The sequence below is a fragment of the Strongylocentrotus purpuratus genome, unplaced genomic scaffold (genome assembly GCF_000002235.5).
Source record: "Strongylocentrotus purpuratus isolate Spur 01 unplaced genomic scaffold, Spur_5.0 spur5_scaffold_3, whole genome shotgun sequence".
Classification (NCBI taxonomy): Eukaryota; Metazoa; Echinodermata; class Echinoidea; order Camarodonta; family Strongylocentrotidae; genus Strongylocentrotus; species Strongylocentrotus purpuratus.
In genome coordinates, this window is record NW_022145609.1 from 10,602,861 (window position 1) to 10,628,072 (window position 25,212).

The 25,212-nt window shown below is 36.3% G+C and overlaps 1 long non-coding RNA gene across 1 annotated transcript in view; it reads right to left on the minus strand.

Moving 5' to 3' along the window:
- The window catches only part of LOC115928856, a 59,748-nt gene that overhangs the window by 25,961 nt on the left and 8,575 nt on the right, over nucleotides 1-25,212 (minus strand). The window contains exon 2 of the long non-coding RNA XR_004066253.1: nucleotides 12,903-12,946. This is a non-coding gene — a long non-coding RNA (uncharacterized LOC115928856). The remainder of the gene's footprint in view (nucleotides 1-12,902; nucleotides 12,947-25,212) is intronic.

Below are 25,212 nucleotides of genomic sequence, written 5' to 3' on the forward strand. Positions count from 1 at the left end.
ATTCCCCTCTTTCCTCTTTTACTCCTTTCAGTCCTTACATGCTTTTCTCTCATTCCCCTCCTCTCTAGTCTCGACCCTGTCTCCTTCTCTCCCTCCCCTTCCTCGCTCTGTATTTCTCTCACTCTCTCTTTCTCTCTCCCTCCCTTCCTCTCCCTTCCCTCCTTCCTTCCCTCCACTCTTTCTCTCTTCCTGTCTCCCTCTCTATACCCCCTCTCTCATTTCTCACCCTCTCTCCCTCCCCCTCTTTCTCTGATGATTTTCTTGCTGTTTTCGCTCTCTCTCTTCTCTCTCTCTCTCTCTCTCTATCTCTCTCTCTCTCTTTTCTTTTCTCTCTCTCCACTTCTCTCTTATTTCCCCATCTCTGATCTCTCTGCCCCTGTCTCTCCTTTCTCTTTCTCATGTTCATTGCTACCCCCTCCCCTTATCCCCCTTACCCCCTCCCCTTTCACACAGTCCTTCCATCAGTAGTTCACTCAGCGGGACGTCATCATCCAAATCATGAGTTTAGTATAAGCGAGCCTTGAAGCCCAGACGGCAAATTTCCTACGAGAGAGAGATACAGGTCAACGATCTTTGTGCTCCACACGCAAACAAGTGCTTTATATAAACCCTCTCATCAACTCATTATACCTTTCATATCCCTTTGAATTCACATTCCAAAATATTGGCTTTTACAAAAGAAGGATATACTCCTTCACAAAAATGACCCTGGGTGCCTACTTATTGTAAAGTAATTCCCCTTTTTTTGTAAGGTAGTTACAACTACTTGTCACAGTGACCAAGAGGTAAAGTGAAATTGTGTTGTGGACATATATTCCTTTTTATGGATATAGACATACATTATGTGGGTGCATGTATTTAGATTATTATGGCAGAAAAGGTACATGTAAGTTCAATAGATTTTTTCCGGGGGGGGGGGGGGGGGGATACGTATGTATTACTGAATTAAACAAATAATATAATAACTTTTAAATACACATATCAATAGCAAGCCTGCACCTCAGGAACTTTAGAAGCCTTGTGGTATATTGGTTGACTTTTCCCACTTTCAATGAAAATAGAGTTGATTGATTCTGGAGTATGTGTAGGACTTCAGTCGCTACTTCACAGGTAAAATGGAATGTCAACATCTACTTAAGATTAAAGATTAACTGACATTCCTTATAATGGGGAAGGGTGTCATTCCGTCCAAAAGCCATACCCTTTTATCAACAGCTATATCACTCCTAAACATTGAAATAAGAAACTTCATGACATGAAACTTTCATGAATTGGTAATGAAGGAAGTTTTAAGACAAATAGCTTTCGAAAATTGTGAAAACTCGTCTTGTGAATTCATTCACTTTTGTGGTACAAAAACTTGCAAATCCCCATCTCAATCAAACTTGTGAAAACTGAGACTTCTTTGCAGACAAAAGTTTCTGCCTTCACATGATTGCATGTCTACCCCCTCCTACACACCCTCCCACCCCCCCCCCATCACCATTTCCTCCCATTCATACCCCTTCCTCTGACGTCTACTCCATTTATCACACCCATCATGTCGCCATGATCATCTTTTGTTCCTCCTTTCTCTTTTCTTTCTATTTTCATCTTAATTCTACTGTCTCTGTGGCATCTGTCTCAGTTCCTTCTCGTCTTCACATCCCTACAAAATTATCACCATAGATACCATCACTCGCTACTAATAGGGCATCTGCCTATTAAACTGCAATCTTTGTGACCTAGTCAGTAGATAGGTTCACACGGCACCATTACAGTTCTTAAACTTTAAATTATTGAAGTCTTGAAAGTTTGAAACAACCCACTTACTATGATGCAAATTCACTAGGGACTGAAATAAAGAGTGCTCAGAGTTTTAAACTATGAGCAGAGTAAGCAGCTTGTTTCTACAAGCTAGCAAAAATTAAAAGTTAATGTTGTCCGCATGACACATATTAAATTCAAGTGAGGACCCTGCACACTCCTCATAGTTTTAGTAGTAACCATAAGACTACTTGCTGTTTAAAACTTCAAATAAACGTTGTGTTTCTGAAACAACAAAGCGTATACTAGGACCTTCAACTAAAACATAACCTCAAATTTATAAAAAAAAGAGCTAAACTTAAGTTAACGGGCTGCCACATGAACACATCCAGTGTCTAAATTGTCCAACTTCCCCTACACAGTGTCTGTTCCCAGACACCTGGGATAATAAATTCATGACTAACCTCGATAACCGCAAATATAAAGCAGGATATCTATTCTATTGTCCACCTGATCGGGTGCACACGCAGGTCCATTTATGCCAAAATAATAACGCAAACAGATTTTGATTGAATTCTCCTCAACAATTAGTGTTAGTTTTTGTATCTAGCTCACCCACATCCTGCTACACAATGGGATGGTATCTGTGGCATTGACTCTGTATCTCCAAACCTTTATCGTGTAGAGCAGGTCATTATAGATCTAATTTTTTGACCCCCGAACAAGAACTAAGTAAAAGGTCAGCAAAGAAACTATTTCAAAAGCCATAAGGGGTAATCATTGTCTACTGAGAGTTAAAAGGGCATAACTCATAACATTTAACATAAGTCTTAACATCCTACTGGCTCTCAACATGCAATATCCACTGCTAATGTATTTTTATTGAATTATTAAATAACCTTTTCTTGTTCTCCTGTACATATCCACAAATAGTATTGACATTATATGTCATTTTGCTAATATTTATATAAGTTTTGTTAAATAAATATCAGTATCAATGCCTTTTTCCTCTTGTTTACAATATAAATATCTTTTATATCTCAAATCTTTTCCACTGTGTCAAAGAATAAAATATCTACAATGTCACATAAAACAATAACTTCATTCAATCTAAAAGAAAGGAAAAAAATATGGCTAACTTTTGAAGAAGAAAAAAATTGTTAGAAGAGCTTGCAGGAGCTTGACTGCCCTGAATAAAAAACAATGCAAAAAAACATTGACCTGAAAACAAAAAGGTTTTTAGGAAAAATATGACATTGATGACAAAATAATCCCGTCACAAATTTACATAATGTAAAGATATTTCTATTCTACACCTGCCAAGCTACAATGGTGACATGCAACCCTTTATAATTATCACCTCGTTTGTGCCACGACTCCAAGTTAAGTGAATTTAGACAAAGATGACAACGTAACATAATTGTTGTCTCCATGACCTATTTTTACCTCAATTTTTTGTCAAGACACTAATAATTCAATTTTAGAAACCCCCGCTGTCGTGTACGTTAGTCAGGTGCTTGTTTGGGAAACCCACTTACACGATGACTAAAACAATTGACCTTTTTTATTAAAAATAAAACAATTTTCTTATCGTCTGTTTGGAGCCAGGTCTGCACAATACAGAGTCAATTAACACCCTTCTGGAGCTGAACAGATGATATATCAAGCATATGTTTCACTTACATTTTCTATTCTTAACATCTAGATTAAGTAATAAATTATTCCTTACACTGTTTTCTACATTCATATTAATTGATTTTGGCAAGGAATCATTTTTGACAAGACGTTTTTTTTTTTTTTGGGGGGGGGGGGGTGAATGTTATGATCTTCCTACTGATGTGTTAAATAATGATTTTTTTTTTTATTGATTTTTGTTATAATTCCATGCTTTCAAACTAGAGATGAATGATTAGATTTAATTTTTTATTAAACCATCTTTAATTCAGAATAAATTTCTAATGGACATGGCCATCTTCTTCCTTGTCTTCAAATTCATTTAATTTACGAGATTTTCTTCTTTAAATTGTGATGGAAGCATCTTCGGACCGAATACCAATGTAGCTTACTGCAAGAGAGGCAGACATCTATATTTCATATTGCTAAATCACCAAAAAATGAATGATGACACGATAGAAATACTTAGGGGATGTACATGTCATCAAACAACAGCAATAATAACTTAATGTTTCCTGTTCGACAAGCTCTGAACTGATCATTCTGAGCTCTTTAGAGTCTGGAGCTATGTTCATACAGGGGACCCTAAAATGGAAATCTGATCATATTTGAATCACATTTTACTGTTGAAACAGTGTAAGATCAACACTGCATTCAATTTTCTTGTTGGTACCATGTCTCCCGCAAACAGTGAAATTACACCTAAATATGCAGTCCATAAGCGTTGCAATAAATCACAGGATCATAACACCATAAAAACAAAGAAACAAGATTAAAGTTACACCCGATTAGAATCAGATCATGGAAGTTGTCATACATAAACACAGCCTAAGATGGACAGATCATTCCTATTTTCACGAAGTGACGGTAGTGAGAAAAATCCGCACGCACTTTGTATGCGATTTTCATTCACTACCGTCACTTCGTGAAAATAGGGACGAGATATCCACAGCACATCAAGCTCAAATATGTAGTTGTCTATTGAGAAAAGCTATGATGAAATATTTCTAATCTACAATAGAAATAATACCATATGGACTGTAAAACAAGATTTTTAAATCACTTCTTAGCCATTTGCCCATGATCATGTGGGGTAAGATTAAAATTAAACCAGATTAGAATCAGATTGTGGAAGCTCATATAAACATAGCCTGTGACAGACAGATGTCCGTCCACAACACATTAAGCTGAGATACATATGCATCCTCTTGTGAGGAAAGCTATGGAACATTCCGCTGATCTAGAACAGGAGGGATTACATTTAAGCATGGATTAGGACAGTTGTTCAAATCCAACATTCAATGTCTCTTTAGTCTCCTCCCAAGACAGTGTATTTGATTCTATCTGACTTCATTTTTGTCTCCGTTTATCAATAGGCTGAAAATGCTCAAACAATATTTTCAAAAAGTTTATAAACTGAAAAACAATTAAAAAAAAAAAAACCCAACACAACCTGATTTAAACAAACAGTAAAGATTGAATGTAAAGAAGAAAAAAAAATTACAAGTATACAAATATCTTATGTCTCTGACTAAGTCATACAACTACCATGGATTTTGTAAATCATAATGGTAACACAAACAAATCAAGAGAATACAACTTGGGTGACATGAGGTATAGACAATGGCTTGTTATCATTATAATGCAGATAAATAGGGAATATAATTAACTATTCAAAAAGGCAGAATAAAAATGATAAGACCAGATGTAATTCAAATGGACAAAAATGAGCTCATGGAAGGATAATTACATAAATATTAATCCTAATAAACTTCTCTTTGAAATCGAATAACTTTGGAACCACAAACGTTTACGGGGCCTCAAAATTACAGCAATTTTCACAGCAAGAAACATTTGTGAACTGCAAAAGTTCTAGGTAGTAATTATCATCTTTATGGCATAAGTCTTTCATGATTCTGGATCTCACACCAAATTTCTTAATTCACAAGCCCTAAAGTTTTCATCATTTTACAGTACTTGATGGTTGTGAACAGTCCTGCCATATCACACATGACAATTCAGTCTGAGGCACTACGATGACTAAGAACAATGCGTAACTATTATCTACCTGTCAACCTGACCATGGTGATAATCTCACTACAATGACCATCAAGATTTAAAAGTTTTAGAGAGAGAGTTAAGATGATTGTCACAAATCCCTCGTGCCTGGGCGAAGGCTAAGGATGGATAACGATGAGCAGCTGAGTCATTGTCATCATGTTTGAGTTTGTTTTACTTTTAGAGATTTGGTATATTCCAGAAGTTTTTTTGTCATGAAGAAAGACAATGGAATATTTCTACCTTGTTCAAACTCGTCAACACTACGAGAAATGATTAAAATAACCAAATACCATATACAGGGTAGTGGAACAGAAGAGTACATTTCAGCTGGAGTACCTAAGATACCATCTTTACTACGATTGTTGCAAGACTATTCAAGTTTGAATCTCAACCTCAATGGAGGAATATTGCTGCAAGCACAAACTATACTACTAAGTTTCTACACATCTAATCTACCCTCCAAGAAGTTTAGGTATCTAAAAATTAACTTGAAACATCTAAGCCGAGTTCCCTCTGAGCTCTGGAAAGGTTTAGAAGAGGAGACTGCTTCTGATCTCTTGAAGAAGCATCTTCATTGCCCGAACATCTAAGACTGATCCTCAAACATACCCTCCATTTATCCCTATAAGACCCTCTCCTGCATTAATTCCATGTCATAATGTAAAGAGCCGGAAGGGAATAAACTTTGTGTTCCAGTGCAAGAATTAATGAGCCGATATGGAGGTTGCTCCATAAAATCCAGTCACATAGTTGTCTGTTTCCTTTTCCCCTATAATAATGTGCCAACCATCAAGAAGCAAAAGACCATTAAGTGAAGTCATCATGAATGATTTGATGTTGGACAAAGATAACAGTCTTTTGAGAAAACACAACCATTCTGGATATGAAAAAGGAGAACATGTTTCCCATGACTGGTTCTTGACGGAAAGTTTATCTTGAAAAGGAAAGTTGTATAATTCCTTTGATATCATCTCCGTGCTTAAGTTAAGATGTTTAGGATTATGTTCTTGAACAGTTGCTCTGATTTGAAGCTGGAGCTCAGTCTCTCTTCTCACTGGCTTCCTTATTGCTCAAGCTGAAGATTCCTTTCATTTTCTCCACATTGCGTCCAAATCAACTCTTATGTAAAGTTTAGTACATTTTTGTTTCCAGAACACACATACACTGTCTACATCTTCTTTAGATGTAATGCATAAACTTTTATTCAAGCCAGGACGATGGTTACAATCGTCACATTTGACAATAAAGTAAACTTATAATCAAGAATCAAGACTTTTCTTTTCAACACCCATCCCAACGGATGAAATTAAGCTTGCCCCAAAGACTGGTTTTTTAGGTCATCTGTATCATAACTTCTCTCCCAAATGGACCACATGTGTTCTTATCCCCAGATCTTTCCTTTTTTAGAATATGGTACAGACCATGAGAGACATGAATTGGAGAATCTCATCTGTTAATTCAAAAAACTAATATTCAACAGTGTCCATATCTATCCAATGACATATATATTTATAGATGACTTTCATAAACTCAACATTAACATAATCTTAATTGACACACACCAATAGTCACCATCTCCCTTATGCTTTTAGCTATCTTTAATCTCTATCTATCTACATCTATTAATATAATAAAGTATACAGAGGTGAAAGGCTACTAAACTTTCCAAACTATGAGTTCAAACTTTTCCCCTCCATATTAAAGCACCCATTACTCATAGGCCTACTGAGATTTTGATTTCCCCCCTCGTTCCTGGCAATATTTCTCCCTCTCATCTGTTTCCGACCCCCTTGATTTAATTTCTTGATCGACACTCACGAACCCTGAGCTTCGCCGTCATGCCGGTCACGTACACTTCCATAAGCTAGTCTAAATCCAGACCTACTTCCATGTTCATTTCTGATTTAATGATAATAATAATAATAATAATTTGGTTTTACCCAGTTAAGACTCATTAGCTTCAACTGTTTTTCAAGAGAGCCAACAACCAGGTACCCATTAACACAGTGGCAATGTGGATTAATGTCTTGCCAAAGGATGTTGGTGTCGGCCTAGGATTTGAACCCTCAACCCCTGGATTGAGAGTCAAGTGAATGCACCACTAAACCATTTATTAGACGCTCACAAACAGAGAACTCCGCATCAACCCAGCATATACTCTTTCATAAGGTATTTAGCTCCAAACCCATTTTGCTTATTTATTGAAGAGGTTTGCAGCAATGTGTAATTAATGACAACTGAAGAGAGAAAATGTTAGTCAAAGCATAACTTTGGTAAACCTTAAAAACTGCAATTGATGAGGGTCAAATACTCAAAAACACAGCTGAGGTGCTCTGTGAAAAAGTATCAAGATCGCTGTTACAGATCTCAATTATCTTCTGTATTCCATTGTTTGTGTATGTCATGACAAATATTGTTAGCATTAAACTCAAATAATTGCAAACATTTGTTTGAAATTTGCCTAAATCCAAACGAATCTAGATGTTTTTCCTTTCTACTGTGTCTTGTAATACTCATTGGGGGGGGGGGGGGGGCTGTTATCAAAAATATTATTTTTCATAATTTTGCATTGAAAATTAGGTTTAGACCTTCAATTCTCTTTTGAATTTATGAGCTACAACAATTGAAAAATGATGCAATACAGATAACTCTGTTATGTCAGAGTTTCAAGGAAAAAAGGGATCAATATAGAATCATACTGACAGCATCAGCAGCCTGGTAATGTAACCATCTATGGATTCAACATTATGAAATTATTCCCTTTTTCTTCGTTTTCTCACCTAAACTCACCATCACAAGACTATGATGTATTTAACAAGGTGCACATGGTGCTTTGTCACTGTGAAAGAGTGCACTTGAACCACATAAAAATGGCTTATCCTAAGATAGATTACCTGCCGAGAATGTTTTGACGTTTGGGGGCAGAAGAGGTATTGGATATTCACTTTGTATTCCATTGGTGTACGTGAATGAATATTCTGATTTTTCCTTCTTTTCGACATTACCTCGTTCTATCTCACCCCTTCCCCACCCTCACTCCCTCACTCACTCACTCACTCACTCACTCACACATACACACACACACACTCCCTCTCTCTCTCTCTCTCTCTCTCTCTCTCTCTCTCACTTTGTGTGTATCTCTCTTCTCTTACTCTTTCAATCTTTTTTCTCTCTTTCTTTCTCTGTCACTCTCACTCTCTCTCTCTCTCTCTCTCTCTCTCTCTCTTTCTCTCTTTCTCCCTCCTTTGATCCATGCACACTCACATCAATTCATCCTCATCAATATCTCTGCAACTTTCCTATCAAGTTCTTTTCATTTAATACAAGTAGATTCTCTGAAGGGCAAGCATAGCAAATGTCTGATTATATGACTATCTTTAAAATATGGTCAACTTCTGAAGAAAAGTTCACTTTGGTATTTTTGATTCTACATACAAGCAGATCAGACATATTAGGGTTTTTTCAAAGCAATTTTCATTGTACCGCAAAAGCTTTGACTGATTTGTTACAAATCAAAAATAGAGTACCAAGAAAACTTTGTTCATCTTATTCTTTTGGTTCTAACCAATTCATAAGTAATATTCTCTCCAATTCCAAATATCCAATGAAAATCAATCAATTTAGTAGTTTATCCATAAATATATGTGGCTGTCATTTTATAAATCTTTTTTCAATCTACTTTTCTAAGTTCAAGACCCAAGGGCAAATGATCGCAAATCAATGATATTGTGTTGTATAATAATGTCAAATCCAGCTGTTCTTTTCTTGCATATGAACATTCATGTTCCCTATTGTCTGAACAGTCAAAAAAACATACATCAATCATGATAGTCAGCAATAGGAAGACTATTTCGGGGAACGATTTGAGATAAATGAAATTGTTCTTCCTCCATTCTATTCTCAGCTTTCCTCTACAAATCCATTCAAATTTCCTTCCCTAGCTATTTCAAGACTAGGTTCTTTTGATCGAAAACTGAAAAGTCATACAGAGGTCTGCAAGGTTCATACATTTATTGAACCACACTCATAGGGATAATTTAAAGGTAGTCTCTTGGTTAAACAAAAACATCTTTCAAATTATAGAACAAAAGCATGTTTAAAACCTATTGATTAATTGTAAATGTACTTGCTTAATAATTTGTTTATAGAAAGTTGCATCATAGCTGTTTAAAAAGCACAAAATGGTGGAAACATCCTTGTTGATTAGGGGACAGTTGATTGTCCCAAATTAGTGGATGCAAAGCATTAGACTGAAAAAATGGTCTCATGAATCCACTTACACCTTAGGGTCCATGAGACCGAAAGCATCGGTCTTTATATATAGAACTGTGGTCTCTGGAAGTTTCGGCCTTGTCAACAATCAGTTGATTGGAGTTCCCACAAATGTACAAGCATATCTATGATGGTGCTTTTTAGGTACTTGTCATTTTAAGCACATTTTGGTGTTACTTTCTGAAAAAAACTTCATTATGAATGTATGCATTCGTAATTTATTACGTGATTGCAGACTCTTAAAAATTATCTCTCAAATGCAATTCTGCTATCAAAACTTGAAAATGAAATTACCTTTAAAATTGAAAGACATGATTTTCTTATCCATCTTGGGGTGTGAAAGCGGTATCACGATCAATAGATACAATCACTGATGATGATGATGGATGTGTCCTTATCATGCAATCTCTGCATCACATAAATGTTCAGATCTGAAAATGTACTGAGATTCTGATCAGTCACACGCAAGCACAGAGAAAGTATATACATGCAAGTGCAGAAAAAGCACAATAGCTGATATATGTACCACCATTGTTCAGTAGTCGTTATTATGAATGCATTCTTATCCCTGCTGAAATAGGATCTTTCAATTACCAAAGCAATTGTTCCACAATTGCAATTATTTATCCTATTTATACTTTTATCTAATCAATGTGTATCAGTACAATGCCCATGAAATTCTCTTTCTTTTGATTTTCTACTTCTTATTAGTATGTGTCATAAAGATATTAAAGACTGTGGCATTTGCTTGTTGGATTGTTTAGTAATGACTAACGAGTAATGTTAATATTGAACTGGCAAAAGCAATATCAAATCTTCACTTTTTTCATAGTGACTAAAACAAACCCTCTGAATTCGCATTTAGCCCCCCCCCCCCCCCCCAAAAAAAAAAAAAATAAATAAATAAAAAATAAATAAATAAATAAATAAATAATAAATAAATAAATAAATAAATAAATAAATAAATAAATAAATAAAAAATAATGGTAGCTCTTTCAAATAGGACAAAATGGACAGTGCTATTATCTGGTTATTCAATGAACACCTAAACAAGTATTTCCAATAAAAATCCCATGTAATAACATAGTGATAATTCAATTTTCTATCAAATAATTATACACTGTTTATCCCCTTTTCTCCAATTTGAGTTTCCATCAAGAAATGTCTCTCAAAAATTGAGGTAGTTCTATGGCAGGGGTGAGACAAAAGAGATTGATTTCAAAACCATATACACATGTAACAGCATCTGACAAAAGAATTGAGGAGAGGGGGAAATGGTACTGCGTGAAAGACATCCAACAAAATGAGGTTGGCATACACCCTTTTGCCCGGGAGGCGATTGAAATTGAATAGGGGCTGGCTAATCGTTCCTAATTGTGCAAAATTGCGTTTCATGTATAGAGAACTCATGCTGCGGTCAGACTCGGAGCACGGTTGGAGAGTACTTCAGCGGGATGCCAAGAAAAGAGTTACTGTGTATAGATGCAGTGGTTGGGGTATGAGTATGGAGATTTGTATGGTGTACAGCTCCATAGCAGGAAAAGATACAAGGAGACAGATAGAGAGAGAGAGAAGGGGGGGGGGACTAGCTCTGGTTGGCTAGAAACTAAAAAGCATCAAAAGTTTTACAAATTTATGGGGTTCAAAAATACAGCCTGTAAAAAGTTCGATCCAGACCTCTCCAAAAACAATTTGTGTGGAGTCTGTTTATGGATACCTAAAAACAGAGTTCCTGTGAAAAATAAATAATGTTACACGCTCCCTAGACTAGTATTAAGCAGGCAATGGTAAATTCCCTGGCATGACATATAGTGAAGTAGCTCTATAGCCTAGGTATGTTTCCATCAGCTCGAGATTGCCAAATATCCCGCTATTTCAATCAACCCGATCGCAAATTATCCAGTTCATTTGCGTCTTCATGATCAGCCCGAAGTTGCAATTAGGGGGATATTTGGTAGAGATAATCATATCTTGGGCTAGTTTGCAAAATATCCCGCTATTTGTCTGGTGCGTCTTCACTAGCCCGAAGATTCACATTATGTGCGAACGCTGAGCAAAATATCCCGAGCTAATTTCCAAGCTTGAGTTTCAAGTTTCGAGACGAAGACGCGATTTTTAACTTATTTCCCAAATCAGAAATAGCGGGCTGTTTGGCAATCTCGAGCTGATGGAGACATACCTAGGCTATAGAGCTACTTCACTATTGACACAAAAAGAACTTAACAAAAAGAAAGACAGATATGCAACCAAATTATGAATTAAGGGAGAGACATGGACGAAAAGAAACAAAAATAATACAGAAGAAATATAGCAAAATTGATTAAAGATGAACAAAAGTTTTAAAAACTGGTGGAAAAGATATAGAGAAAGACAGAAACAGGCATAGGCACTCCAGGCTTCAGGAAAGAAAAATGAAATTTTCAGCTCGCTGTTAACTTTAGCTGATTTGTAGAGGTGCACTTACTGGCAAGAATCCATGTGTCCTACTGTTCTCATTCACAAAAAAATTAAACCAAAATCTAAACTGGGAAGTCCCCCTAGGCATTATTTGATTCAACTTCAGCAGCATTTTATGATTTCCAGATTAACCTTTTGAGATTGGAAAATACTAATTTTCAGGTCTTTTCATTGATAATTTTAATCCAATTATTGAAAAAAGCAATAACTCTTCTTGGGATTATTTGATCACAATCTCAAACAAATTGCAAGCCTATCTACCGAATAGGGAAAAGAATTATATTTTGCAGCATACAATACCGGTATATCTTTACTTTGAATATTGAGCAGCAATCATTATGGTTGGGGAAAAGAAGAATACGTACATTTAGATGCATGATATTGACAAAAAGCAAACTGATATTTTCATTGTGCAACCTTCATATCAATAGCTTCAAACTTAAATTTTATAAACAAATAAAAACCAATTTTAAGATTTGCTCAGTGCCATGCCGCATTTACCCCAAATATTTTGAAATTTCCACACATCAGCAGATTTTTAACAATTTATATGAGAAAATGGAGGAATGCCAAAACAAATATTAATTATTTGGTGTTTAAAACAAATAGCTTATATATGAAAACTATCAAGCATAAGATGTCCATGTAAATATTTTTTCAAAAAAAATATATATAACGAGACAAAATCTTACCCTTTCCTTTGCTTGTGATTTGTACTTTATGACTCACAGTGACCCTGTAATTGGACAAAAGAAGAGAAGAAAAAAACAATACACCTTGTAATTCAATAATAATTATGAAATTTCAATGTAAGTATTATAACCAACACACACAGACGTGATTTGTATAGCTAGGTTGCACCATCCTTGTTAATGCAACTATTACATTCCTCGTCCATGTTTCACACTTACCGCATTTACCCCTGGACGCAACACTATACCTAACCCTAACCCTAAACCTAACCTAAAACAGTAAACTCAAACCTAACCCTATACCTGTGATGAAATACCACCAGGAGCAATTACACAGAATCAAATGTTGGGTCAGTGTGTAGCTATGATAGTGAATGTGACTATCAAAACAGTGAAAAGGTAGACCAGCCTCGCTAAAAAAACTGCTGATTTCAAAACAATTCACTGAACGGCAAATAGATTTCAGGTCCCTCTACACCATTGAACATAATTTTCCACAATCGATTTCAATAATTAATGGCTACACTAAAATCATTATTCATATAATATCTGCTGCATTGATTAGTGGAGAGGTTTCATTGAGACTGGTTATTTCTCTCCATTCAGGGTATCTGTTTCTCCCGCCTTGACTTTTTCAAATCCTTTCTATCCTTTTTCTGGAATCTTTCTTTTAGATCCTGCCTGTCTGATCTATAAGGCTTGTATCCTATATACAGTCACCATGGCAATGCACTCATATCAATCAATACAGCATAGAGCATATAACACAAATTTGTGATCAAATGAAGAGCTTACTGTATTCTGGTTGTCCAAGTTCTTATGTTTTTATAGTTAAAAAAGTAGGAATCACCCATATGTATCTCTTTGTTTCATATATCTTACTTCTCAATTTTACATTTTATTAACCGCTTTTTTTTCTTCTATTTTGTTTCCTCTCTTCATTTTAGTTTTCTCCTTTTTTTTGAGGAGTGAGGGGGTGCATTTCTCATCTTTCTTTCAGTCTGTAACTTACTCTGCTCCATCTCTTCTCCTGTAAAATCATGTTCCTTTTCTTGCAATTATCTCCCAAACTTCAAAACCTTTACTTAATCCAATATAACTCCCATTTGGAGCTCAAAACAAGTTTTAAGTCATATACCTTCATGCACAATAAATGCCCTTCCAACTCCAAACAAATATATTGGTGAAATAAGTCAATAATCTTAGTTTTGAAGTTTGATCCCTTCCATGATTATGAAAGAGAGTTTTTCAATATTCACAATTAGTGATAGGTGCTGTCCTTCGTAGCACTGTATCTTACCGTTACAGATTTAAGTTAACCCATTGCCTACTGTAACCGGATGGTTCGTGTATAAAGCCTATGGGAAAGTGAGAATTTGGTAGCTCATGGGTTAATACACACTATGAATATGACTGACAAAGAAAGCGGACAAAATATACAGTTCCTCAGGTAGACAAAGGAACATCCCTTCACTGCTATTATGTAAAAAGTGAATATGCATGTGACACCTAGCTGTTCCACACATATTTACATAAGAGCAGTGAAGGGATGTTCCTTTGTCTACCTGAGGAACTGTATATTTTGTCCGCTTTCTTTGTCAGTCATGTTCATAGTGACAGTGGGTCTGTGACTCCATTGTATTAAAGTTACATGTACAATGCCCTGACACAGTATGTAACTCTTTGGCAACTCTTCCAAACCCTAATCCACAGACCTACGCAGGTTCAAGAAACAACAAGCAGAGATAACGAAGATGACCCCATCATCAAAATATTGATGCAGAAGTTCCTTGGATGCCCTTAAACTTTACCTTACTGAGGCAGTTGCCATGGTAATCCATATAAACCTCTCATCACCTCCAGGGCATCCCAAGTGGCCAGATATCCGTCCCTTGGAGGAAGCCAAGGGGGAAGAGTTTAGCACCTTAGGTGAGAGAGGGGGCTTCCGACCAGGGGATATGTGGGGGATGGGGGCTCAATGTGACTGAAAGATGACTTTGGAGTGCCACCTGACCACCCCTTTTAGTATTAGCCTAGATTCCCAGCAGAATGACTTTAGTATACAAATAATATACAGCAGTGAGGGCATTAGTAAGAATTACCTTTGGAACAGTCTAACATGCCCAAGGCGGTAGCCGAGGGTGTTTGGACTGTTTTGAAGGTACCGAGTGTGGGTAATTTTACTCATGCCTGAACAAAATGATGTGTATTATTTGTTTTGTAAGATTATGTTTTATTTGTTATATAAAATGATGTTCTATAACATGATTTTGCTAATGACGTGTCATTAGAATTGGATAATGACCGGTCACTATTCAAATTACACGTTAGGCAAAAATAATTGCCTGGTCACGTGTACACTTTCAACCAATCATTTGATTAGGATCCATGTCATCAACTTATAAAACCCAATATTTGGCAATAAGGTCAACTGGGTTTGGTGTATGTAGACTAATCTATTCCATCCTCTGTTTGTTATCTCCAAAGGGTTAAGTGATAGTCTTACACTCTAGACTCAGTTGAAGCATGACTGAAAACTGGAAAAAGAACATTTTCCCCTGGAAGCTAACTTTTTTAAGTTAGCTGCAAAGGTTGACAGGTCCATATTATTTGTTAGCCCTTCTAATACTTACATATATCATACATCGTAAACTTGGAAACTTTTCTTGATAATTACTTATATTGCTATTTCTATTTCTTCTTATTCAGCTAGATATAAAGGTGGAAATCATATATTTCTTTATGCTTGTCATGGGCGCTTTTTTTTGGGGGGGGGGGGAATCAGGAGGGGCTGCTCTTTAGAAGGTACCTCGTCCCCATGTGGATGCTAGTGCACAAATCACAAGTAGTGGTTAAACACAAAGAAAGATGAAAAGGTGCTTTGCTATATATTTTCTTCTCTAGTGTTCTTAGTCATTATTTATCCAATAGGGAAGTGTTTTCTGTCATCACGTTGCTTTAGGAAGAGGAAACACGCATGGGCAATGGTGATTGGGTCCAGGGGTAAGGAAGTCTCTGTAAGGGAGCTACAGCCTTTTCACACACAGCTAAAATTCATCGTATCTAGAGATGATTAGAATCACTCAACAGTTTTAAACATGTTTATAGATAAAATTTCCCAGTGTGAACATCGTTTATACGATGTTGGGATAGATACAAAGTCGCGATCCATACGCCCCTAAAAGCAGGCTGCAGATACGAATTTCGTATCTAGAGAGCTTGACATTTTGTGTGTGAAAGGAAATTCGTGTTTAAACGTGTTTAAACTGGATGGAGCGTGCGCTTTGATTGATATGACATGACCTTCAATGCGCAATGGCACTACTGCGCATTTTACGAGCAGTAGTTAATCACGAAACTATTAACGATCGCAACGAAATTTCTGTGTGTGAAAGGCTCGTGATTAGTTTAAACACGTTCGAAACACGTTTATACTAGTCATGTTTATAGAATTTTAGCTGTGTGTGAAAAGGCTGCTAGAGAAGGATTACCGGTAAGGAATACTTTGTCACTGGGAGGCTTGATCAAGGGTTTCACATCAAAGCTGATAATTAGGAGCCTCAAAGAGACCAATGTTGGAGGCTGCAGATGATTTAATGTACTATCAATGTACTATTTAAACAAAAGTATTGTTCTCCAATTGTCATTTTTTATTGATATATCATTAAATTATCATTGTCATTAATTATGAACTTCTGCAGACACCTACAGGTCTGGGTAAGTGATGTTACATTTGTTAATTAAGGTAAGCTAGAAATTGGTGCAGCTTTGAAACTTGTACCAAGCTAGCATGTGGTGTAGATTTGCACAAGTTTCAAGCCACAAACCTAACAAATTAATCATAACAATGAATTTTTGAAATATACCTAATTTTCTTTGCACAAAAACAGGCAATTTGTCCAAAAAATTGCAACTTACATGTCATGACTGTTACTGGCTTTTAAGTTCATTTTGTGATAAGTTGGTTCAAATTTTGAGATCTCGGGAAACTCACTCAGTATTTCAAAAAAAGTACAAAATATTTGGTACTAAATTAATTTCAAATAAATAGGCAAATATGAAACAGGCTTGTCCTTGTGAATGGGCCAACTGACAGGATAAGAGCAATATATCTCCATCGACCTCCAATTAAAGTGTTAATATGGTTCTGTCCGATTCTTCAGCTTTGCTCAATTACACACAATCAAGATATACTACTGATAGGGAAGGGATTTCTGTGATTGTGAGCTCATCACCATCAGAAAGAAACCCTTACAAAAGGAAGACCTCCTCTTTCACCATCTTTTAATTATACTTCCAAAGACTTTTGACGAATCAAACAAAGGGCAACTTCAAATGTTTTAAGCTGCAATATAAAGACAGAGCACTCTTTTTTTCCCATTCAGGAAAGTTTCTCGCTACGATAATGGCTGTTGACTACAAAACGTGAAGGTTTCCCATTGTAAAAAGTTCAGGATTTACAGTAAGCTTGTGTGTATGATTTATTTCTTCCCTACCAAATAAAATTTTCTTTTTCAGAAAGTTTGATGCCTTTAATACTCCCAGAAATGTCTTGGAGCATTTAGGAATAGGAAACATGGATGGACAAGAGTGATTAAAAGCCTAAGGATGAGTCCAAGGTGATTGGGACGGGTGTGCCAAGCAAACTTTTCATCACTAGCCTCAGAGGGATGCCGTCATTCAGTATATCATGGCTTACATCATAGCCATATTGTCTGTTGAGAGCCAGAAGGGCGTTAAAGGCACAATCAGATATGAAGTGTAGAACCGTCTTTTTGCAACTGCGCACAATAAAGGCCACACGCATATATGAGCTTTGTGTTACTGTGCATGAAGCATATTACACTTGTGCCATTATTGTAAAAAAACTGCTGCTGTTTACCACTGTCTGCATGAGGCCTAACTTTATGAAAATGATGAGTTAATGCTGTTCTGGTTCCAAACAGATCACATGTAAGAAGGTGTGGTTAGAGAAATCTTAAACTGTGGGGAGTTTGAGATTTAATTGAGGAAGTTTTTACTTTTAGATTGCATCAGAGATTAAAAATTCGGTTCCGATTCCACAGCCCCCACATATTAGCTACAGCCAAATACATTCAAAGTAAGTTCTAAGATCATCACACTAAGTAAATTGAAGAGTACATGTTGGAGGCGTGTAAGAGAGGGCCTAGGACTTCAGAGGCTCAAGTAAAATATATTTTTATGGGAAAAACATATGGTACCTGGAATATGCAGGGGCATGTGCCTTTAAATCTTTATCTTTGAAACATACCGTTTTCATAAATGTGAGTCTAACCTATTATATTGCCATCTCTAATCTCTTATTATAAAAAATTAAGAAATTAGAAGAATGTTAAAAATCGATAATAGGTAACATCCATGAAAGAAATGATTATAAAGAATATATATAAAAATTTCACCAGGGAAATGACTTGGTTAACTTGCAGGAAAAGAGGAATTCATTTGACATGTTTCGTCATTGATAATTCAGAATGACTTCCTATAAGGCTATACTTCCAATGACATTTAATGTGATTGCGAAGAGATGTTTTAATAATTGAAAATGAATTGACAAGTTTAATTTGAATTCTATAAATAAATTTGAATTCTACGAGTTTATGACTCAATCTTCTCGATATTTTTATTATGTATTGCTCATTCACAATTCACCTTGTATACTCTCTTTCTTTCTCTATTCGTAATCTCTTACTAACATTTTCTTTTCCTTTTTCCATCTTTGTTTTAGCTTCTACTTCATCTTTTGGACAGCCCATTTCCCCCCCCCCCCCCCCAAAAAAAAAAAACAGCCTCTTTAAGTTTTGAACATTAATCTCCTGCATATAAAATGTACAAGATTGAATCTGACTTTGGATTATGAAAATAGAATTAATAATTTATCATTACCCCAAAAAATGTAAAAAATAATATAAACTAAAACTTTCCATTCATAAAATACTGCACACAAAATACTGATTAGAAAGTGCTTTGTCCTACCAATCAATGAAAGCAAATTAACTAATATTAATAATCTATTTACAGGCTTGCCTCTGGGGAAAAGCAAACAAATGACTGCATTGGGTTTCTCATTGAGTTAGTACAGGTGTTAGTGACACCTATTGATCAACTAAGTTGAATATGACCCATATGTTTCCACCCTATAAAACATAGCATGAATAACTAACATTTCATGAAATAGCTGCATTATCATAACTGTTTCTATCCTCCTGTAATCTTATTTCACTTTCTTCTTTTAAATAAAAAGAAATTGTAAATATTTCAATTTCAAAAATGTTTATATGAGTAACCCTCTGTAGGCCCGCCTTCACTATCTCGAGATTGCCAAATATCCAGCTATTTGAACTATCCCGATCGCAAACTATCCAGCTAATTCGCGTTTTCATTAGACCGAAGTAGCAAATTAGCTGGATAGTTGGTCAGGATAATATCCAAAATATCCTTTTTATTGGCAAAATATCCAGCTATTTGTCCTGTGCGTCTTCAATAGACCGAAGATTCGCAATACACGCTAACGCTGAGCAAAATATCTCGAGCTAATTTCTCAAGGTCGAGTTTCGAGTTTCGAGGTCGAATCTCGAGATAGTGAAGACGCGATTTGTTACTTCGGGATTATTTCCCAAATAGCGGGCTATTTGGCAATCTCGAGATATTTGGCAATCTCGAGATGATAAAGACGCGCCTTGTGATGGTTTTGAGATCATGAATTGAACAGCTTGCTTATATTGTATAATTGTATAATCTCCCCTCTCTATCCCCTCCCCCTCCCCCCCCCCCCCTCTCCCCCCCCCCCTCCCCCCCCCCCCCCCCCCCCCCTCTCTCTCTCTCTCTCTCTCTCTCTCTCTTAAATACTTTTCTAGCTCTCTTTTCACCACTCATGCTCTCTCCAACTCTATTACCCATCCCATCCACATATCGTCGCTGTTTTCACGAAGTGACGGTAGTGAAAAAAAATTGCATTCACTTTGCGTGACGATTTTCCTCACTACTGTCACTTCGTGAAAACAAGGACGATATGCACACAATATTTCCATGCCATTGCATATGATCAATAAATCAGAGTCTCACAAAATCTATTTAGCCAAACCCAGCTGTAAACTTTCTTCAAAACATACAAAAAATGTCTTGCTTGAGCCCTTAGTCTATACACCCTGCAAAAGACATGGATTACTGCCAGCAACTGACATGAAACTGTCAGATCTCCGTCTTTATCTTTCTCCCTTATCTATTCCTCTCCCCTCTTCCACACATCACACACAGACTTGAAACCTAATTTCTCTCATCTTGAACGTCATTCTGACCCAGATCTGCGACCAGACTTGCTTCCTATCCAGCACTTTAAAAGATTTCCTTCGTAATAACGGCACCCAGCATGCGAATTAGAGCGTAGACTTTTCAAATTTAATTTTGCAGGACAAATTATGACATAAAGTGTGTGCTTCTCCTCCAAATATTTTCTAATGCCCTAATTATCTGTGAGCAAGAAAAAATCAGTAATTACAAGAGATTATTCAGCGAATTAGCAGTGAGGATGAAAACTGATCATAGTAGCCAGCATCAAAATGTGTATTGAGAGCCAGAAGGTTGTACTGTTGACTTTGTATAGGAGTGAAGTTAGTGAACGCCCTTCATGCTCTCCATAGACACAAACAAGAAATGCAAGAAGGGCTCAACTGTCCTCTCAAAACTAATAAACTATGCAAAATCTTTAATTACAAGGGTCTCTCTTTCCTTCAAATTGGTCATTGGGAAAGAATTTAGAGGCAGATGTTTGTTCTGAACTTGGCCCTGAGCTAGCAAAGAAAACCCTAGATAGGAAACATACCTTCTAGATATGTACAGTAGTAGAAATCTACTCTTTATAGAGGTCATATCAGTGATCACTTAAGTTTTAATTGCAATGCACAGTAAAAAAGAAATCCACTCTTTTAGGAGTCATATTGGGCATCACTTCCTATATTGGAGTTTATAATCTGCCCCAAAATAAGTGGAATTCACTCCAAAATAAAGTGGAATCCACTCCAAAATAAAGTGGAATCCAAAGTAAAAAAATTCTCTGCAGAGAGTGAATTCCACTCCTCTGCATATAAAGGAAAGTAGCAAATTCATGAAATGAAACAGTCTCTTTTGAGGCAGAAGGGCCCCAATTCTGTGTAAAATGATATGAGTCATAATGCCCTTCTGGCTCCAAACAGACTTCACAAGAAATGCAAGGTGCGAGTGCATCTCCACCCCAAATGGCCTAATTACCTAATCATCAGCGAAAAAAACAAAATTATCAATTACAGAGGTTACTCAGCAAATTGGCCACAAGGGCGGACGGAAGGTGTCAGAGAAAGTGTCCTGGTGAGGACAGGAAGGTCGTGATTGGTCGGAAGTTGAACAACCTCCTTCCAGGATGTTCATATCAGTGTGAGTGCTAGTGACCAAGGGATAGTTCATACTTGGAGTGTCAGTGCATGACCATGAAACAATTTAGTGAATTTGAATGTACATCATGTATCATAACATGTGAGTCAGAAAGACCTCAAATTTAAGCATCATTCAGACTCTCCTTTCATTAATTTTCCACCTTATTATGTATAGTGTTGATTTCCTCTTTGCAATTTTCAAAGAAGACATTATGTCATCTAAATCTAGAAACATAGGCCTATTATTTTTAAAAATATATGTTTTCTTAAATACATATCTAATAAAATCATACAATGAAATACTGATATCACGATAGCTTTCTAGCCATCAAACTCTCAACAGAGTTCTTTTTTACACTTACCTTACCACCTTTCCCATATCCCCCTTCTCTCTCTATCTCTCTCTCTCTCTCTCTCTCTCTCTCTCTCTCTTTCTCTCCCTTCCTTTTTTTCTCATCTCCATCTCTCCTTTTCCCCACCCTCCCCTCTCTCTCCCTCTCTCCCCTCTCCCCCCCCCCCCCCCCCCCCTCTCTCTCTCTCTCTCTCTCGTTCTCTCTCTCTCTCTCTGTCCTCTGCATCCTCTCTTCTTAACCTCAAATCTCTAGCCCTATTTACCCTTCCATCTCATCCACATTTAACAAAACTCAAATCCCAAGACAAAACCCACAGACAAGTCTACGCGTTTATGAACGATTGAAGCCCCTCTCGGCTGTATCACTGAACCTTACACACATCGTCTGTCACTTCCCTGCCAGACTCTCGGGCACGTAACAACCTACGAGATGGTCTGCTGGACCACGGACCTATGGCAGAGAGATGAGTGGACAGATCAGAAGCCAATAACCTCTCCGATGGACGCAACATCATTTCAGTGGGCATTGGGCCCAGATAATGTCAGCTGTGTGGAGCCAGAAGGGTCTTAAACTCCTATCATTTCACAGAGAGTTAACTCCCTTCTGGCTTTAAATATGTCCCATTTGCAGGCCAAAACAACTGAAAAGGTTAAATTCTTCACTGTCAGTCACTCAATAGTGTCTGACAGTGAAGTCTAGAAGGTTAACAAGATTCATTGCATAATTTGAATACTAGGACACTGCCAATGTTTAAATTTCACAGATAGGAGGACATCATAATTCCTGCAAATTTCTACAGAATTTGATGTTGGCTGCAAAAGAGACATAATATTCTTAAACAGAAAATGTCAATGAAATCACTATCATCATCTACATGCTTGTCCCAATGCCTTTCCCTCAAGATGATCATCAGTTTCATGAACTCAAGGTGTATTTGAAAATAATGTTTTTTTTTTCGTCAATGATCTGTATTTATGAAATATTTTGATCCCTATATCACATGGCATTCATGAACATAACCTTCATCTGAAATAACAAGAAAGTCTGTTAAAAAAAGAAGATTTAAAACTCAATTAATGGCTGAGATAATCTAAAGATAACATGAAGCAGTTTAGATTATGAGAGTATAAATGAAATACAGTTGTGAGTTTGATTTCATTATTCATTTGAATTTTCATTAGAAATGTGATGTCATTTCATATACCAGTACTGATATCAACATGAATTAATTAAATGATTGAATATACACCCTTGAAGGTCTGCACACAAAAATGAAATTAACTAAAAGTAGACATCCACATAATTAAATGAAGTATAGACCAGCAGAAGTCTGTCATAATATATTTTTAAAAAAGTTGGACGTACAATACAGTCAAAACACAATTTTGTATTCAGATAAATACCATAAATAAAACTTTGTATTCTGAAAGTTGAAAAATCATCCCAAAAATAGAATTCCAAAAATTTAGCCCATCTTTACCTCTAACAAAAGTCATGATGTCTTGACAGCTCATACACCTCCATTTCAAACATTAGTTCAAGTCAACTGATCAACAACAGTTTGGAAGGTAGGCAAGCTTGAAATACTTTGACAGATTACTTTAGAGATCAAGAAAAAGTGAAACGTGAGTAAATATCACAGTTGAAAGACTGATTGTTATACCATTCCATAATCATCAATAAAAACTACAGTTTTCAGCAATTGTTGTATCAAAACCATTTGATAAATCACCGCAAACATGCAATAAATGCATGTTTTATTCCTGAAAGGAATTGTTAGGATCCCATCAATGGGACAATAGAAAGTGTGTTGTAATCCAGACACTCTGATAATAAGAAGTGAAAAATATTTTTCGCTCCAAATATTGAGACATCTAACCATGAGTGGGAATCGTTCTTTACATCATCTAACTTCCCCCCAGGTAGATAAATAAATAAATTCTATTAGAATATTCACAAATTAGAGAATTTCAGAAGTTTTATTTCATCTACGTAGCTCCTCAACAATATCTGCTATTGTGCTTTCTAGTACAATATAATATCAAAAAGATGAATTTTTGATGATCTCTGCAGAAATTGAGATGTATTAGGAACTGAAGATCGTTTAATTGTGGATTTAGTCATTGCTTAAATACTCATGTTAATGCTGCTCCTTGAACTCCTCCCACCCTCCCTCTTCAGACTTTCTCCCTACTTCTCTCCCTCCCACATCCCTTTTTCCTCCTACCCCCTGCTATCCTATCCATCCCCCCCCCCCCCAACAAAACAAGACAAAACAAAACAAAATCTATATCATCGTTATCCCATCCTTCTCTGCATTATACATTCAGTATTTTTAATCTTTTCTTCTTTTTTCATATTTTTCTTCAAGGTTTTTACTCACGTACTCTATGATTCATCATTGCAATGAACCTTCACATTTAGCTAAGAATCATAAAAAAACACAAACTCATACACCTGTTTGTGTTTTTGTTTCCGTAAGATTGAAACAAGTCACTGCATCATTGTCGATGTGGAGAAATATTTAACAACAATTGCAATGTTCAGCACATATCCTCACGAACCAATGGTCCTAAAGTATATTTGAATTGCTAGAGATTAAGTTCAAGGTGTTCTCACAGCATGGTCCACGGTTGGTATCCTAAACGGGTCATATCATACTGTTATGGCTGGGAACAATAATATCAACAGTCTGCAATGTATAGGTCTATATGTTACTGTATGAATGCAATACATCTTGTACAGTCAAACTAACTGCAGGTTGAAACCACCTCTACAGATGGTCCACCTGTATCCTTCACAGCTCATATCAAAGGCCTGTGGGTATGGTGAGGGAACACTGGTGTAAGAAATCTGCTTTAGTGACCACCTGTCTACAAAGACCATATTTATTGTTTTCCTTAAAAATGGTTTTTCATTGAAACATGTACTAAAGGAACCTGTCTACAAAGACCATTTTTTGTGTTACCCTTCGGCGGTCGCTATAGACAGGTTTGACTTTGGCAATATAACTGCATCTTATGCAGGGGTATATGGAATATCACCTCTACAGAAAGACTACTGTATCTGTCGATAAGATGGGGAACAAAAGCACTAACAGTTTGTGTTGTACATCAACTTTTTATTTTTTTTATTTTTACAATATACATGTTATTACACGTCTTGTGTAGTGAAACTTGACGCAGAAGCATACATACATGTATATGGTGAAACCTGTATATAAAGACTGCTTGAAATTAAGAGACAAGAAAAGTGGTTTGTATTGGCAGGTGGTCAATACAGGTTCATTTAGTATAGATTCAATGAAGAATAATTTCAAGAGAAACAACGAAACATGTGATCTTTATATACAGATTATCATTTAAACAGGTTTGACTGTATCATATACAATTAATCTAGATATTATTGGATGGGGAAATGCGCCATACAGATCAAGGCTCTCCAGCCCTTGCCTTTATGCAATTCAGAAATAAATTATAAGTACAGCATCAACAGCAGTAAGAAGAAAACCATTCTTAAAATTAAACAAAG